The sequence below is a fragment of the Rattus norvegicus genome, chromosome 4 (assembly GCF_036323735.1).
Source record: "Rattus norvegicus strain BN/NHsdMcwi chromosome 4, GRCr8, whole genome shotgun sequence".
Taxonomy (NCBI): Eukaryota; Metazoa; Chordata; class Mammalia; order Rodentia; family Muridae; genus Rattus; species Rattus norvegicus.
Window position 1 is genome coordinate 63,319,771 of NC_086022.1, and position 16,949 is coordinate 63,336,719.

Below are 16,949 nucleotides of genomic sequence, written 5' to 3' on the forward strand. Positions count from 1 at the left end.
ATTCTGCTGCCTACAGGAAACACACCTCAGAGACAAAGACAGACACTACCTCAGAGTGAAAGGCTGGAAAACAACTTTCCAAGCAAATGGTCAGAAGAAGCAAGCTGGAGTAGCCATTCTAATATCAAATAAAATCAATTTCCAACTAAAAGTCATCAAAAAAGATAAGGAAGGACACTTCATATTCATCAAAGGAAAAAGCCACCAAGATGAACTCTCAATCCTAAATATCTATGCCCCAAATACAAGGGCACCTACATACGTAAAAGAAACCCTACTAAAGCTCAAAACACACATTGCACCTCACACAATAATAGTGGGAGATTTCAACACCCCACTCTCATCAATGGACAGATCATGGAAACAGAAATTAAACAGTGATGTCGACAGACTAAGAGAAGTCATGAGCCAAATGGACTTAACGGATATTTATAGAACATTCTATCCTAAAGCAAAAGGATATACCTTCTTCTCAGCTCCTCATGGTACTTTCTCCAAAATTGACCATATAATTGGTCAAAAAACGGGCCTCAACAGGTACAGAAAGATAGAAATAATCCCATGCGTGCTATCGGACCACCACGGCCTAAAACTGGTCTTCAATAACAATAAGGGAAGAATGCCCACATATACGTGGAAATTGAACAATGCTCTACTCAATGATAACCTGGTCAAGGAAGAAATAAAGAAAGAAATTAAAAACTTTTTAGAATTTAATGAAAATGAAGATACAACATACTCAAACATATGGGACACAATGAAAGCTGTGCTAAGAGGAAAACTCATAGCGCTGAGTGCCTGCAGAAAGAAACAGGAAAGAGCATATGTCAGCAGCTTGACAGCACACCTAAAAGCTCTAGAACAAAAAGAAGCAAATACACCCAGGAGGAGTAGAAGGCAGGAAATAATCAAACTCAGAGCTGAAATCAACCAAGTAGAAACAAAAAGGACCATAGAAAGAATCAACAGGACCAAAAGTTGGTTCTTTGAGAAAATCAACAAGATAGATAAACCCTTAGCCAGACTAACGAGAGGACACAGAGAGTGCGTCCAAATTAACAAAATCAGAAATGAAAAGGGAGACATAACTACAGATTCAGAGGAAATTCAAAAAATCATCAGATCTTACTATAAAAACCTATATTAAACAAAATTTGAAAATCTTCAGGAAATGGACTATTTCCTAGACAGATACCAGGTATCAAAGTTAAATCAGGAACAGATAAACCAGTTAAACAACCCCATAACTCCTAAGGAAATAGAAGCAGTCATTAAAGGTCTCCCAACCAAAAAGAGCCCAGGTCCAGATGGGTTTAGTGCAGAATTCTATCAAACCTTCATAGAAGACCTCATACCAATATTATCCAAACTATTCCACAAAATTGAAGCAGATGGAGCCCTACCGAATTCCTTCTACGAATCTACAATTACTCTTATACCTAAACCACACAAAGACACAACAAAGAAAGAGAACTTCAGACCAATTTCCCTTATGAATATCGACGCAAAAATACTCAATAAAATTCTGGCAAACCGAATTCAAGAGCACATCAAAACAATCATCCACCATGATCAAGTAGGCTTCATCCCAGGCATGCAGGGATGGTTTAATATACGGAAAACCATCAACGTGATCCATTATATAAACAAACTGAAAGAACAGAACCACATGATCATTTCATTAGATGCTGAGAAAGCATTTGACAAAATTCAACACCCCTTCATGATAAAAGTCCTGGAAAGAATAGGAATTCAAGGCCCATACCTAAACATAGTAAAAGCCATATACAGCAAACCAGTTGCTAACATTAAACTAAATGGAGAGAAACTTGAAGCAATCCCACTAAAATCAGGGACTAGACAAGGCTGCCCACTCTCTCCCTACTTATTCAATATAGTTCTTGAAGTTCTAGCCAGAGCAATCAGACAACAAAAGGAGATCAAAGGGATACAGATCGGAAAAGAAGAGGTCAAAATATCACTATTTGCAGATGATATGATAGTATATTTAAGTGATCCCAAAAGTTCCACCAGAGAACTACTAAAGCTGATAAACAACTTCAGCAAAGTGGCTGGGTATAAAATTAACTCAAATAAATCAGTTGCCTTCCTCTATACAAAAGAGAAACAAGCCGAGAAAGAAATTAGGGAAACGACACCCTTCATAATAGACCCAAATAATATAAAGTACCTCGGTGTGACTTTAACCAAGCAAGTAAAAGATCTGTACAATAAGAACTTCAAGACACTGAAGAAAGAAATTGAAGAAGACCTCAGAAGATGGAAAGATCTCCCATGCTCATGGATTGGCAGGATTAATATAGTAAAAATGGCCATTTTACCAAAAGCGATCTACAGATTCAATGCAATCCCCATCAAAATACCAATCCAATTCTTCAAAGAGTTAGACAGAACAATTTGCAAATTCATCTGGAATAACAAAAAACCCAGGATAGCTAAAGCTATCCTCAACAATAAAAGGACTTCAGGGGGAATCACTATCCCTGAACTCAAGCAGTATTACAGAGCAATAGTGATAAAAACTGCATGGTATTGGTACAGAGACAGACAGATAGACCAATGGAATAGAATTGAAGACCCAGAAATGAACCCACACACCTATGGTCACTTGATTTTTGACAAAGGAGCCAAAACCATCCAATGGAAAAAAGATAGCATTTTCAGCAAATGGTGCTGGTTCAACTGGAGGGCAACATGTAGAAGAATGCAGATCGATCCATGCTTATCACCCTGTACAAAGCTTAAGTCCAAGTGGATCAAGGACCTCCACATCAAACCAGACACACTCAAACTAATAGAAGAAAAACTAGGGAAGCATCTGGAACACATGGGCACTGGAAAAAATTTCCTGAACAAAACACCAATGGCTTATGCTCTAAGATCAAGAATTGACAAATGGGATCTCATAAAACTGCAAAGCTTCTGTAAGGCAAAGGACACTGTGGTTAGGACAAAACGGCAACCAACAGATTGGGAAAAGATCTTTACCAACCCTACAACAGATAGAGGCCTTATATCCAAAATATACAAAGAACTCAAGAAGTTAGACCGCAGGGAAACAAATAACCCTATTAAAAAATGGGGTTCAGAGCTAAACAAAGAATTCACAGCTGAGGAATGCCGAATGGCTGAGAAACACCTAAAGAAATGTTCAACATCTTTAGTCATAAGGGAAATGCAAATCAAAACAACCCTGAGATTTCACCTCACACCAGTGCGATTGGCTAAGATCAAAAACTCAGGTGACAGCAGATGCTGGCGAGGTTGTGGAGAAAGAGGAACACTCCTCCATTGTTGGTGGGATTGCAGACTGGTAAAACCATTCTGGAAATCAGTCTGGAGGTTCCTCAGAAAATTGGACATTGAACTGCCTGAGGATCCAGCTATACCTCTCTTGGGCATATACCCAAAAGATGCCTCAACATATAAAAGAGACACGTGCTCCACTATGTTCATCGCAGCCTTATTTATAATAGCCAGAAAATGGAAAGAACCCAGATGCCCTTCAACAGAGGAATGGATACAGAAAATGTGGTACATCTACACAATGGAATACTACTCAGCTATCAAAAACAACGAGTTTATGAAATTCGTAGGCAAATGGTTGGAACTGGAAAATATCATCCTGAGTGAACTAACCCAATCACAGAAAGACATACATGGTATGCACTCATTGATAAGTGGCTATTAGCCCAAATGCTTGAATTACCCTAGATCCCTAGAACAAAGGAAACTCAAGACGGATGATCAAAATGTGAATGCTTCACTCCTTCTTTAAATGAGGAAAAAGAATACCCTTGGCAGGGAAGGGAGAGGCAAAGATTAAAACAGAGACTGAAGGAACACCCATTCAGAGCCTGTCCCACATTTGGCCCATACATATACAGCCACCCAATTGGACTAGATGGATGAAGCAAAGAAGTGCAGGCCGACAGGAGCCGGATGTAGATCGCTCCTGAGAGACACAGCCAGAATACAGCAAATACAGAGGCGAATGCCAGCAGCAAACCACTGAACTGAGAATAGGTCCCCTATTGAAGGAATCAGAGAAAGAACTGGAAGAGTTTGAAGGGGCTCGAGACCCCAAAAGTACAACAATGCCAAGCAACCAGAGCTTCCAGGGACTAAGCCACTACCTAAAGACTATACATGGACTGACCCTGGACTCTGACCCCATAGGTAGCAATGAATATCCTAGTAAGAGCACCAGTGGAAGGGGAAGCCCTGGGTCCTGCTAAGACTGAACCCCCAGTGAACTAGTCTATGGGGGGAGGGCGGCAATGGTGGGAGGGTTGGGAGGGGAACACCCATAAGGAAGGGGAGGGGGGAGGGGGATGTTTGCCCGGAAACCGGGAAAGGGAATAACACTCGAAATGTATATAAGAAATACTCAAGTTAATAAAAAAAAAAAATGAAAAAAAAAAATAAACCACTAAACTGGTGTTAAAATTCAGATTATTTAGGGGTTGGGGATTTAGCTCAGCGGTAGAGCACTTGCCTAGCAAGCGGAAGGCCCTGGGTTCGGTCCCCAGCTCCGAAAAAAAAAAAAAAAAAAAAAAAAAAGAAAATTCAGATTATTTGATTCAAGCGATGATTTTGTTAATACTGAACATTTTACTTGAAGATATGGCGTGTGAGCCATAAAAATTATCTGACAATAGATGTTTTTGTTTCATAGGCCTGTGGTATACAATTTGAGGACTGCCACGTGAGGTGCATGCTGTGCTGTGAGGAGAGCCAGAGGTCTGCCTTGGCCTCTCCAACATGGCCTCTGAGCAGCCCAGACATTGTATCATGAGGAGACACATCTGGGGTGCTGACATGCACTGGCACTGGTACTTTCCATGGTAGATTCCATGGAAGGAAGAAAGGGAGTTAGTAGGAAAGAAACTAGCAAGCTCCATTTTGTGGGTGAAATGCTATGCTAGATGTGGCCCACAAATGGCATAGCCCAGCAGGACAAGAAGTAATATCACTCATCATTGCAGCTAGCACATTAGCATTGACTAGGAGCCAGCCCCTCTGCCAAGTACTTTCTGTGTGCTGGCTTACATATGCTTTGTCTGTATGGCAGGAGCTTCCTTAATGGCCTTATGATAAAGAAACTGAAGACAATGGCATTAAATTACCTACCCTAGTCTTCTGGCTAGCAAAGGAAGTCTAGTCCTGAGCCCTGTGTTCTACAACAGTTCACAAATCATATTCTGCGGATTATGGTTGTCTGCAAGCTACCCACCTCTGTGTTTAAAAACAGGCATTTAGACGCTTTAATCGTTCTTTGCACTTTGACATTGTCTGGGAATCTAATAAATTAGGACTTGTGTCATATATATTTCTAGGTTTTGAACTTCTTTTTCTAGTAACTCATTTTTATTGTATCTCATGAAAGTGTATATTCATGACAGATTGTGGGGATACTGGGCTGCTGCCATAGCTGGAAGAGCATTGCTCCAAATCCTTTACTGTCCCATTCTGCCTCCCAGAGAGTGAAGGAAAGGACCATCTGCCTTAGCCCTGAAGCATTTAGAGCAGACAGAGAGCTTGGATAGTTGTTACTATTGGTTCTCTCCTAAATTTCTGGTTCCAGAATAGACTTAGAATAGCTAGAATATTTAATAATATTTATAAAAATGACATTCACACATGTGGTAGACATACAGCCCTTGGTGCATGTGTGGAGATCAGAGGGCAACTTACCAAAGTTGGTTCTCTCCTTCCACTATGAGGGCCATGAAGGTCAAACCCAAGGCCATCTGCTAGTCCTCATATTCAGTATTTAATAAATGGATGAGTAAATGGGTGGACATAAATGATGCTTTCCTTCCCGTAAAGACATATGTCCTTTTTTAATAGTACAAAATCCCTAATCTTGAGTTTTAAAACCAACACATTGCTATATTAGAATCTCACAGTTCTTTTACCTCTATTCTGCTGTAAGGGCAGGATTATGTTTGACTCATGTGGCCTTCTAAGAGGGTGACACTATTTTTCCTGCAAAAATGGCCTCAACTCGGATCCAGCTATACCTCTCTTGGGCATATACCCAAAAGATGCCCCAACATATAAAAAAGACACGTGCTCCACTATGTTCATCGCAGCCTTATTTATAATAGCCAGAAGCTGGAAAGAACCCAGATGCCCTTCAACAGAGGAATGGATACAGAAAATGTGGTACATCTACACAATGGAATATTACTCAGCTATCAAAAACAACGACTTTATGAAATTCGTAGGCAAATGGTCGGAACTGAAAAATATCATCCTGAGTGAGGTAACCCAATCACAGAGAAACACACATGGTATGCACTCATTGATAAGTGGCTATTAGCCCAAATGCTTGAATTACCCTAGATGCCTAGAACAAATGAAACTCAAGACGGATGATCAAAATGTGAATGCTTCACTCCTTCTTTAAAAGGGGAACAAGAATACCCTTGGCAGGGAATAGAGAGGCAAAGATTAAAACAGACACAGAAGGAACACCCATTCAGAGCCTGCCCCACATGTGGCCCATGCATATACAGTCATCCAATTAGACAAGATGGATGAAGCAAAGAAGTGCAGGCCGACAGGAGCCGGATGTAGATCTCTCCCGAGAGACACAGCCATAATACAGAAAACACAGAGGCGAATGCCAGCAGCAAACCACTGAATTGAGAATAGGACCCCCGTTGAAGGAATCAGAGAAAGAACTGGAAGAGCTTGAAGGGGCTTGAGACCCCATAGGTACAACAATGCCAAGCAACCAGAGCTTCCAGGGACTAAGCCACTGCCTAAAGACTAAACATGGACTGACCCTGGACTCTGACCTCATAGGTAGCAATAAATATCCTAGTAAGAGCACCAGTGGAAGGGGAAGCCCTAGGTCCTGAACCCCCAGTGAACTAGATTATTGGGGGGAGGGCAGCAAGGGGGGGAGGATGGGGAGGGGAACACCCATAAAGAAGGGGAGGGGGAGGGGGGTGTTTGCCTGGAAACTGGGAAAGGGAATAACACTTGAAATGTATATAAGAAATACTCAAGTTAAAAAAAAAAAAAAAAGGCCTCAACTCTTGCAATCCTAAGCTTGATGATTAACATTCAACTAAGGAGGCCTCTTAGGAAAATTCCCCATTTGTGGTCATCATTATGGAGGTGGAATTTAGGGCTCATTTATTTGAGGTGGACATTGAGGTGGTCCAGAGATTTCCGATCCATAAAATAGGCATGAGGAAAGAGATTGAACTCTGGTTCAACTTTAGTTCTCTTATGCACTGTTGTTTGCTAATGTAAATATTCTTTGATGTTTGCTTGTTTGTTTTTTAACTGGCAGTAGCAATATTTCATGTTTTTATTCCCTACCTATGTAACTGCTGAATGGGAGGGCAGCCATCAGATCAGTGATCCACAGAAAGTCTCTCCTCCCACCCTACTGCTATATCTTTACCTTTATTGCCAACTAGAGAGCTATCTGTGGACAGGAGCATTGGACCTCCAACATAGCCTGCATTTGTATGATGTCACTATCTGTGGTGTCTGGGTACTTTTGTTTGAAAAGTAGTGCCCTAGACTAGTGCAGCTTACCTGGGAACTTGTGAAAACTAGACTCCTGACCTTTATACCAAGGTTGAAGAAGCATCTTCGGTGTCGCCATGCCCAGCCTTAGGGTAAGGAGTTTGCAGACCTACTGCTAGGTGTGTTTAGCTTTGTGGTGAGCAATCATAGTCACATTAAGAAAATATTCTACATTTCATGCTGACCCAGACGTTGCAAAAAAAAAAAAAAAAAAAAAAACAAAAACTATTTGCCCCAGCGGCAAAAGCTGTTTGCTAGTCTGCACATTTCGGAATTTTACAGAGTGCTTTCCCAAGACAGGAGCCCACGCTTTCTGGCTCAGGAAGGGCAATGTGAGACAGAGGCAGCTTCTCAGGCTCAGGCTCAGGCTCAAATTCCCTATGACTGGAGGAACAAACACAAGCTGTGTTGAGTAGCACAGTAAGCCAGCCGTCTTGAAACATTTAAAGCATATTATATTTTCCCCACTGTCCCAGCATTTGACAGAGTCACTTCTGAAAAGTAAAATAGCTACAGTCTGCCTGCAAACAGCAAACTCTCACCTCCTCCTCAGCCAGCTACACCTCCCACTCCCACCTGCTGGCTTAGAGCAGTGATTCCCAGGAACATGACCCAGTACAGTCACCCAGGAAGCTTCCTAAAACCACCACTGCCCACACTCCATCAGTTGGCCAGGAGGGAGGGTCTCCCTGCAAGATGCCCAGATGATCTCAGCATTCCGCCAGAATCAGTACCACTTCTCTGAAGATTGCTGCTGCTTATAATCAGAGATTTCCCTGAGAGGGAGAGCTGGTTATTGCTGAGGCGTTACTCTAGTCAAGTCTGTAATAGAGTGCTCAACTTTATATGGGAGCCAAGCTCTATACGTAAGCTTTGGAATCGCATACAAATGAATTCCAGCCATATCACTTAATAGCTTCTTTACTGTGACCAAATTATTTAGCCTCTTGATACCTATTTCTTTTCTGGAAAATAGAAATTATATTTTTTGCCTAGGAACATGATAATGGCTAAGTGGGATAATGACTGTAGAACACACTCCACCTCCTTCCTCATAGCACAGGAGACTGGCCTCAGCACCGAGCGCTCTGAGTCAGCTCCTGCCTGCTCCTTAGCGCTTGCTTCTATGGCTTTCTGACCTCTGTCACTGCTCGTCCACATCCTACCATCTCCTCCTGGATTTTCAGGCTCCTTTCCTCTCCCTACCAACCTACACTCACTCTTAACACACACCTAGCCACGTTGCTGGTGCCCCTATACCCTAGCCTGACAGCAAGCAAGGGCAGCCTCTGTAGCTCCACCGTGCCCAGTTCCTGGAGCCTCTGCTGGCTGGAGGACATCAGTAGCAGTATGTGGTACTCATGACTCTTACAGTCAATGGATTTGTTTCCTAGCACTGCAAAGGCGCAGTGGCTTAAAACAAAAGAAGCCTATTCTGTGGGGCCAGCAAGATAGCTAGATAAGTAAGAATATTTCCTATCAAGACTGATAACCAGAGTTCAAAGTATAGAACCCAAGGGAGAGAAGTGACTCCTGCAAGTTGTCCTTGGGCAACTACAAGCACTGTAGTATACATAGGTGTGCACATGTGCACATACACAGTAAACAGACAAACAAATAAATAAATATTTGAAAACTTTAAATAGTTTAAATAGAAACAACTCTGTTTCTGCCTCCTTAGCATAACCTTTCCCTGCCTCTGCCATTTGTCTGGCTCTCATAAGGACATTTTCAGTAAATTTAAGGCCATCCTAATCTTGTATGTTTCTATCCCAAGCTTTAATTTCATCTGCAAATAACCTGTTTCCAAGTTAGGTCATATTCTGAAGTTGTGGGTGGACGTAAGCTGGGAGGCACATGACTCACTCCTCTACCTAGCCATGGGGATCAGAGGGGAACAGCAAATGCCCAGGATAGTCTGAGTTGTAGGAGTTAGCAGGGTTAAAAGTGAAAGTTACTGATAGCTGGGTGATTGCAGGAACCCCAGTCAGGCAATGGTGGGTACAGCTGCTTTCAGTATAATTGTTTGCTGGAGATAATTACACTGATGCCCAAACTTATTATCTTCCCAGATAGACCAAAGCACTGCCAGGAACCCTTTCTGTTTGCCCAAGGATGTATGGATAGCAGCAACAGCATATTGTTTTCACCAGATCAGATTGTGTTACTATAAAGAATGTCGCCTTTCAGTGGCATGTGATCACAGCCAGTGTTGCCATTTTACCACTCCACTCTCTGGTACAGAAGAGACTCAGCTTTATTAGTGTAAACAGAGTAGTTTCATTTAAGGTCTGCTGGAAGTCATCATGAAAACCATTAAGTTGAAAAGAGACCTGATCAATTGGTCCCCCGACCCCCAATCTCTTATAGATGGTTCTAATGTCCTCTCTATTAAAAAAAAACAACCTAGGTTTAAGGAACAAAGCATTTTGTAATCCAGCCTCACCCTTCCGTGTGCATCTATACCTAAAGAAGCTTTTGTTTTCTTTGCATTTTATTCCTAATAGTATGTATTCACTAACAGTGACACTTGGCCTTTCCACAACAACGAGGAGTCTCGAGTAAGCAGCTTTCATAGCTTCCCACACTCAGCTGTTTGCTGCCAGCGAACTTACTTGAGCAAGTCAAGCCTTTTGTTACCATTGGGGACTTGCGATCCCGTTGCCTTTACCTGTGTTCTCATTTCATTTTTAATGCAGTTGTCCCATTTTGTATACCGTTAACCCTATTGCTGGTCTAGAGCTTTTTTATTTTTTATATCATTTCTGTCGATTCTTCAAAACTAATTGCTATTAAGTTTCCCTGTGGTAAGGTGGTGAGAGCATGAAATGCATGAGTCTGGTGTCACTAATGAGAAAGAATTCCAGTGAACACCTGCCCAGGGTTCCCTCCCCTCATCTACAGGCGAGAGGGACACTGGCCCAAGCTACCACTAGGCAAGGAGAGAAGTATCCTGGCTTTGCTATGTCCGACAGGGCCTGAGGAAGTCTCCGCAGACTGAGACTCCTCAGATCAGTCATTGCTTCACTTACATCATCCCTTCATCCTGAGAAGCATCCAGGAGAGACTGGTGCTTACACGGTTCCTGTGGAAACATTCCCTATTAAAGGAAAGGCCTCATTTACTGTGCTGGCTGCTTTTCTCATCTCTGTTACTAAATACCAGAAGGAAGAAGTTGAGGTGAGAAGGACATATTTCCATCATGGTGAGGAAGGCAGAGTGAGGCTGCTGCCCGAGTAGTGTTGGCATTCAGGAAGCTACAAGACTAGAGGCAGGGCCCACCTCTCTCCCTCAAAGCTTACTCCTGCATCGCTATGTCTGCCAGCAGGGTTCCATGTCAGAAAGGTTTCCCTAATCTCACAGGACACCACTACCAGCTAGGGGCATTTCTATTCAAACATAGCAGTAGCATTTCCAGTGCTGCTTCAGACATTAGTAAGCCATCAACATGAGAACTTGATAATGAATAAACTATTTTTGAATAATTTATAAAATATTTAAGCACCTAACAGCTAAAAACATGTCCCCTGAACATCCACATTCTCCCCAGCCAAAATTCTACCGTGATCGCTCTCCCATACTTGTCTTACAGCATAAGTGAGCTTGCACGTTCTGATTGCCTTTCAGCTATTCTAGCACTTCAGCTCCAAGTTTTCACTATTGACGTGGTGTTACTCACAGGACGTTAAAAGCGGGAATGTGGAGATGCCACAGTGAGCGAGAGCAGAGTTGCTTTCTTTGAAGCGCTCGCTAGTTGGAAACACTAGTCTAAAAGCCTCCGTTAAATATTGTCATGAAACATGAAATTGACCGGTTCATATTAATTTGAAAGTAGACCCTTTATGAATGTTATGTGATAAAGGAACTTGTTTGCATCAACATTAATTCATAAGTCTGTGACATGAGTCAGAAATGGTTTTATACACAGGCCGTCCACACCTACTGTATGAGTAACTTCAATCTATATAAATGTCTTTAAAAACGTTTGGTCTCATCTCTGAAGGATAAAATAATACATTTCTTGTTCGTTTTTAGTGAAGTTTTTGGTTAACGGGTCTTCTTTAAAAATCTTCCTGCAAAATGAAGAGAAAAAAAATAGCTGTACTTTAACTTGTATAGAGTATAGATAGTAATGCAAAGAGACTAGAAATAATCATTAGTGGGGTCCTTTTGGCTCTCGCAAAAAAAAAAAGAAAGGAGAAAGAAAGAAAGAAAGAAAGAAAGAAAGAAAGAAAGAAAGAAAGAAAGAAAGAAAGAAGGAAAGAAGGAAAGAAGGAAAGAAAACAAAGTATAGTTATCCCTATATGTATTTTATAGGAATCTTTAATTATTTTACATTTTTGTTTTAGGAGACCAGTCTCATAGGTTTTAAGCTCATTTAAAAGTACAAGTCAAAACAGAAAGCAGCAGGTCGGAGAGGGACTCTGAGTGGGCAGTAATTACAGCTAGTGACACTGTCTCCCAGCCCTGGTTGCTGAGGACAAGGCTGTTTAAAAATGACACCAGTATGAGGGTAAGCCTTGAGCTTTAAGCTGGGAGTCTGAATTTACTTTCTATTATGAGTAATGGGGGGTTTGCTGATAGCCAGCTTAGTTTGTCACCTAGACTATTCCATGCATCAGGCCACGTTTGAGATAAATATTTTGAAACATTGAGTGGCTGCTGTCCATTCTGATCTTTCCTCAGCCCACTCTTTCCTGGATAAGCGGAAGAGAAGGTAATGACTTATGACAGATCTGCTGACAGGGACGAAGCCACATTAGCACTCTGTCACTCAGGTCTTTAGAAGGCTGCCTTTGCCTGAAATATATTTGACTTTATGTGCTAACAAAGGCATCTTCAGATTTATTTCTTTTCCTTAAATGTTGGGGAAGGGGAAGAGCATCTCAGAAAGAGAAACCAGGAAGAGAGAACGGCTGGCTCAACAGCACAAGCAAATGATGGCTATCACTCTTAGAGGGAATTGCTGGTCTGGCGAGATTACTGGGAGCAGCCAGACAAGTAAAGGCAGAGAAGTGCTGTACTTAGGGAATTTCCGCGGTTCTTATCCTCGGTAATTTTTGCCCTGTCTGTATGTTGCCACTCTGGCTTAGACACATTCTAGTGAGAAAGTGAAGAGCACCAAGACTATCTCAGCTTGAAAGTTAAATGGTCCTTTAAAGATTAACCGTTCAAGGAAAGCAACTGGTTTTCTTCGTGCTTTTCAAGGTTCCTGCTCAACTTGTCTGCACTTAATATTGGTGTGGGCATCTGCAATGGGCTGGGGAAATCTGATACATTGCGTGTGACAAGAATGACAGGATTCAATCAAGTAATTCCCCAGTGTTAAAAGGCTATTGAAACTAAATGGCAATATTTATTAAATCCTTGCTCTATGCCAAACTTATGATCTCATCTCTGAGTGTCGTGGGACAAAATAGATAGGGAGTACCAGTTGTGATGGTTCAGAAGCCAGGCACTGTACAGGGTGAAGAGGCTCTGGGGGCTTAAGACTCAAGAGAAACATTGGATAAGAAGAATTCTGCAGTGCTGTTGGATATGTTCATATGGAGAAGACAAAAGAGAAAGTGTCCTGAAAAGGGGACACAAGATTCTCGGTGATCTAAAAGGACAAACTGTATGGAAGGAGAATGAGAAACAAGGTTAGACAGACACGGCACCCCGAGGCCATCTTGGGCTTTAAACGGACCAGCTTCCTGTTGATGTTTGACAGTGAAGCATGAAAGGGTTTAGGGAATGCAGGTCCTCAAGGGCTAGGCCTTTGAGGAAGACTGTGCCTTGCCAGTTACGGATACCATAAAAGTCAGAGACCTGGCATCACAGAGGCAGCTGATATAGTCCCACTGTCCTGAACAGGAGACATCTCTGGCGTTTTGTTTGCTCTAGACTGAAGCACTCGGGACTCAGAACTGCCTGAGATGGGTGAACCCAGGCTTGGTGTTTGAGGTTAGACCTTTGATGGATTGTTATAGTTGGCCAAACAAACTCAACAAACTGATTTCCTGGAATATGTATCACACTCAAGCCTCTATCAGGTTTTTCATTCCTTTGCCACAAGGGCCTCACAGGCCAGAGCTCTCTATCACCTCTGTGTCCACAGGAGCAGCCATCAGCCAGAGTACATCTGCATTGGCTGAAAGATTAAGCTGTACATTTCTCATTCAATTTCTCATTCATTCTTTTTAGATCCACACGAGGTCTGTCAGTTGGGAATCCTGCCCTGGGGAATAGACAACCCACAGCTAGCTCATTAACAGGTTATCTGTGTCATTGTGTCCTTTTCGGACTATGAATATTAGAAATAGAGTCTTTTGAGAAGAAAAATTCATCTCAGCTTCTATTTGGTTTCTCTTTCTTTTTCTTCCCCATTTCTATCTTCTTTTACCCCTTACGGCTACAACTATTCCCATGATGGATGGTCCTATCTGTAGAGTCCAGAATACTGTGGGTATTCACTTGCAAATATGTACAAATTCAAATTCAGATAACTGCACTTAAATGAGCCGTTCTCTACCTCTGCTCATTGGGCGCACACAGCACTTCTCTTTGGCTGATTTCAACTACAGGAGTTTAATTGCTTTCCCCCCTTTTATTCTACTAGGCATTTCTGAGTTGGTTGTCCTCTTGGCTATTTCAAGGTCAAGGCTGCCTATCAGGTACTTGCAGAAATGCTTTGGTGACTTTGTTTGCTGTGTGTCCATGACTTCCAAAACTATACCAGAGCAAGCATTGTGAACCCAGTAAGGGCTGGACTGTCTGCTACTTTCTTTCCACTTTCCAAACAAAGTCTCCCTTTTCTTTCATCTTTTCAAATTTTGCTATAGCCTGGTAGAAATTTTTAGCACATAGTAGGTTCACAATGAATGAATAAATGGAATTTCCAGCAACTTTGTCAAAAGGTGTACAAAAGCAAACACATGACTTTTGTCAGGCGAAACACAATTATGTTTTAAAATAAATTTTCTTTTTATAGTTTTTCTCACAGGAAAGGTGTAAGGGCAATGCAGAAGGATTCCTGTGGCCTCCTGCAGTCCCCCTGTTAATAGCCATGGTAGTTGAATTTTTATTTTTCGATGTTTTATTTTTTATTATTTTTTCCATTTTTATGTAATACGTGTTAGTACACTAAGCATGTTCCCCCTGAAACCACCTTTCCCAGCCTTTTCTTGTCCCCCTGTTGGTGTCCTTTCTTCCCTTGAACACTTCTTTCATGTCATATGTGCATACATGATTATATGTACTATATAAAATCTAGGAGCTGCAGATGAGAGAACCCACGCAGTGTTTGGCATTCTGCAACTGACGTAAGTCACTCTAATGTGATGGTCTCCAATTGTAGCCATTTCCCCACCAATGGCATTCTTCTTTATAGCTGGAGCCATTCCTTTGTGTATATGTAGCACAGTTTTATAAATCCATTCCTCTGTTGTGAGTACCTACTTTGTTCCATCACTTAGCTTTTGTGAATGGTCCCGCAGTAAACATTGATATGGTGTCTTGGTGCTACATTGATTTAAAGTATGCACAGAAGTGGCATATCTATTTCATACGGTGCTGGTGAGGTATCTTGTAGACTGTCCTACACCATATGCTTGTTTGTCCTTTCTCATGACTCCATAAGAATCGTGCAGTTCTAGACATCTCAGATCTGGTGTGACTGATCACTGTTGATGCAGTTCTGGACGTCTCAGATCTGGTGTGACCCATCACCTGTTGATGTGAACTGTGACTGCTGCTCTGTGGCAGTGCCTGACAGGGCCTTCTGTTACCAAGCTACCACTCCAGTTCTGGCATCCTGAGATTCCGTGGTATCCTGGGTGGGTTGTTTGTTTGTTTGTTTGTTTGTTTGTTTTAAAAAAACATTACATGCATTGACATTTAATCTTTGTGTTGCAAAGGTTTGTATATATGACAAACACATACTATTCCATGCCCACCATTTTGAAAAGACCTAGGCATTTAGAGTCACAGAAATGGCAGAGGTAAAATAAGAACAGAAAAGTCATCCTTACCAGCCAGACAAGAAATTCATTAGCAGAAGATATCAGCATGGTAATAAGTTAAAGGTTTTATTTTTCATGAACAAAGTTTGAAAGATAAGTTGCAATTTATAAAACCATTGTTTATAAAGTTGTTGAGAATTTTCTTAATCAGTCCCCATGTCGCTATTTTTTAATCTTGTGTGTGAATATAAAGCTTGTATACTTGTTTTAAAATGCATTTAAATTATTTAAATGATTAATTATATATTTATAATGCCTATTTTCCTATGGAAAATCTGGTTGTTTCTTAAAGATCATTATAAGTGACTGACTTGAGCTGTTTTTATTTTTTCTCAACTAGTTAAATCCAGATGGAAAGCAAGCTAATTGGCTTGTGCGACTATTGACTAGACTTACCTCATGAGCATTAACCAAAGCAGATCTGTGCCTGTGAAGAAAGAATCGATTTCTCTACAGCAGCTTAGCAAATGCAGACGCTTCAAGCAATAGCAAAAGGGGGGGGGGCTTTTTTGATCGTTTTCTTCTTTCTTTTACGACCTGGACTTAGAGTCATAGGCAGACTTACTTCTATGGTAGAAATATAATAATAGATAAGACAGGCAGTATTGTGACCTTAAGCACATACATGAGACAAGTCATTTACTTTTATAAGTATGTAATATGTAATATTGTCAAAAACTAGTTTTTTATATAATTAATTCGAATGAGTTTCCCCAGCACAATTTGGTATATATTTATATAAAGACGACTTCAATAGAATTGTTGAGGCTGGGATGTGCCTTAGAAAATAGTCTATCTGCATCCCTTGAGCCAGGCTCTACATGTGAGAGCCTTGTATACAGTGGCATCTAGAAATGACAGCTGTAATAGAGTCCCTGTGTCCCCTCCTTCTGGCTTAGTTCTCTATGCATTCTACTTGCAGTGTTAGTTTAAAATGTTGCCGTTAGTTGACTGGTTTACTTACCATGGATTTTAATAGTGCTTGGATGTCTTGTTTCTCCATTAATTAATTAATTTGCTTATTCATTTTATATCCTGATCACATATCCTTCCCCACACACACACACACACCTCCCAGTCCTCCTCTCACACAGCCCCTCCCCCTAGCGTTTGGACACTATTTTGTTGTGTTGAATTCCGTCTTTAACTACCTCTCTTGTCGAATGCCTTTGCCTTTTGATTCTTTCACTAGGCAGAGCACGTTTCACTCCAAAACCAAATAACAAGCATCTCTCTCCTAATTTGTGGTTTTCAAATTTCTACAGTGTTTTTTTTTTCTCCTTGCCGTCCAGAATGCTGTCTGAAAAGTCACGATGATTTAAATAATTGATGGCTACTTTATGAAATTATCAGCCTGAGTCCATCCTCCTG

General features: G+C 41.3%; 1 protein-coding gene across 1 annotated transcript in view; it reads left to right on the top strand.

Moving 5' to 3' along the window:
• Window positions 1–16,949, top strand: part of Exoc4 (exocyst complex component 4) — a 776,646-nt gene that overhangs the window by 544,875 nt on the left and 214,822 nt on the right.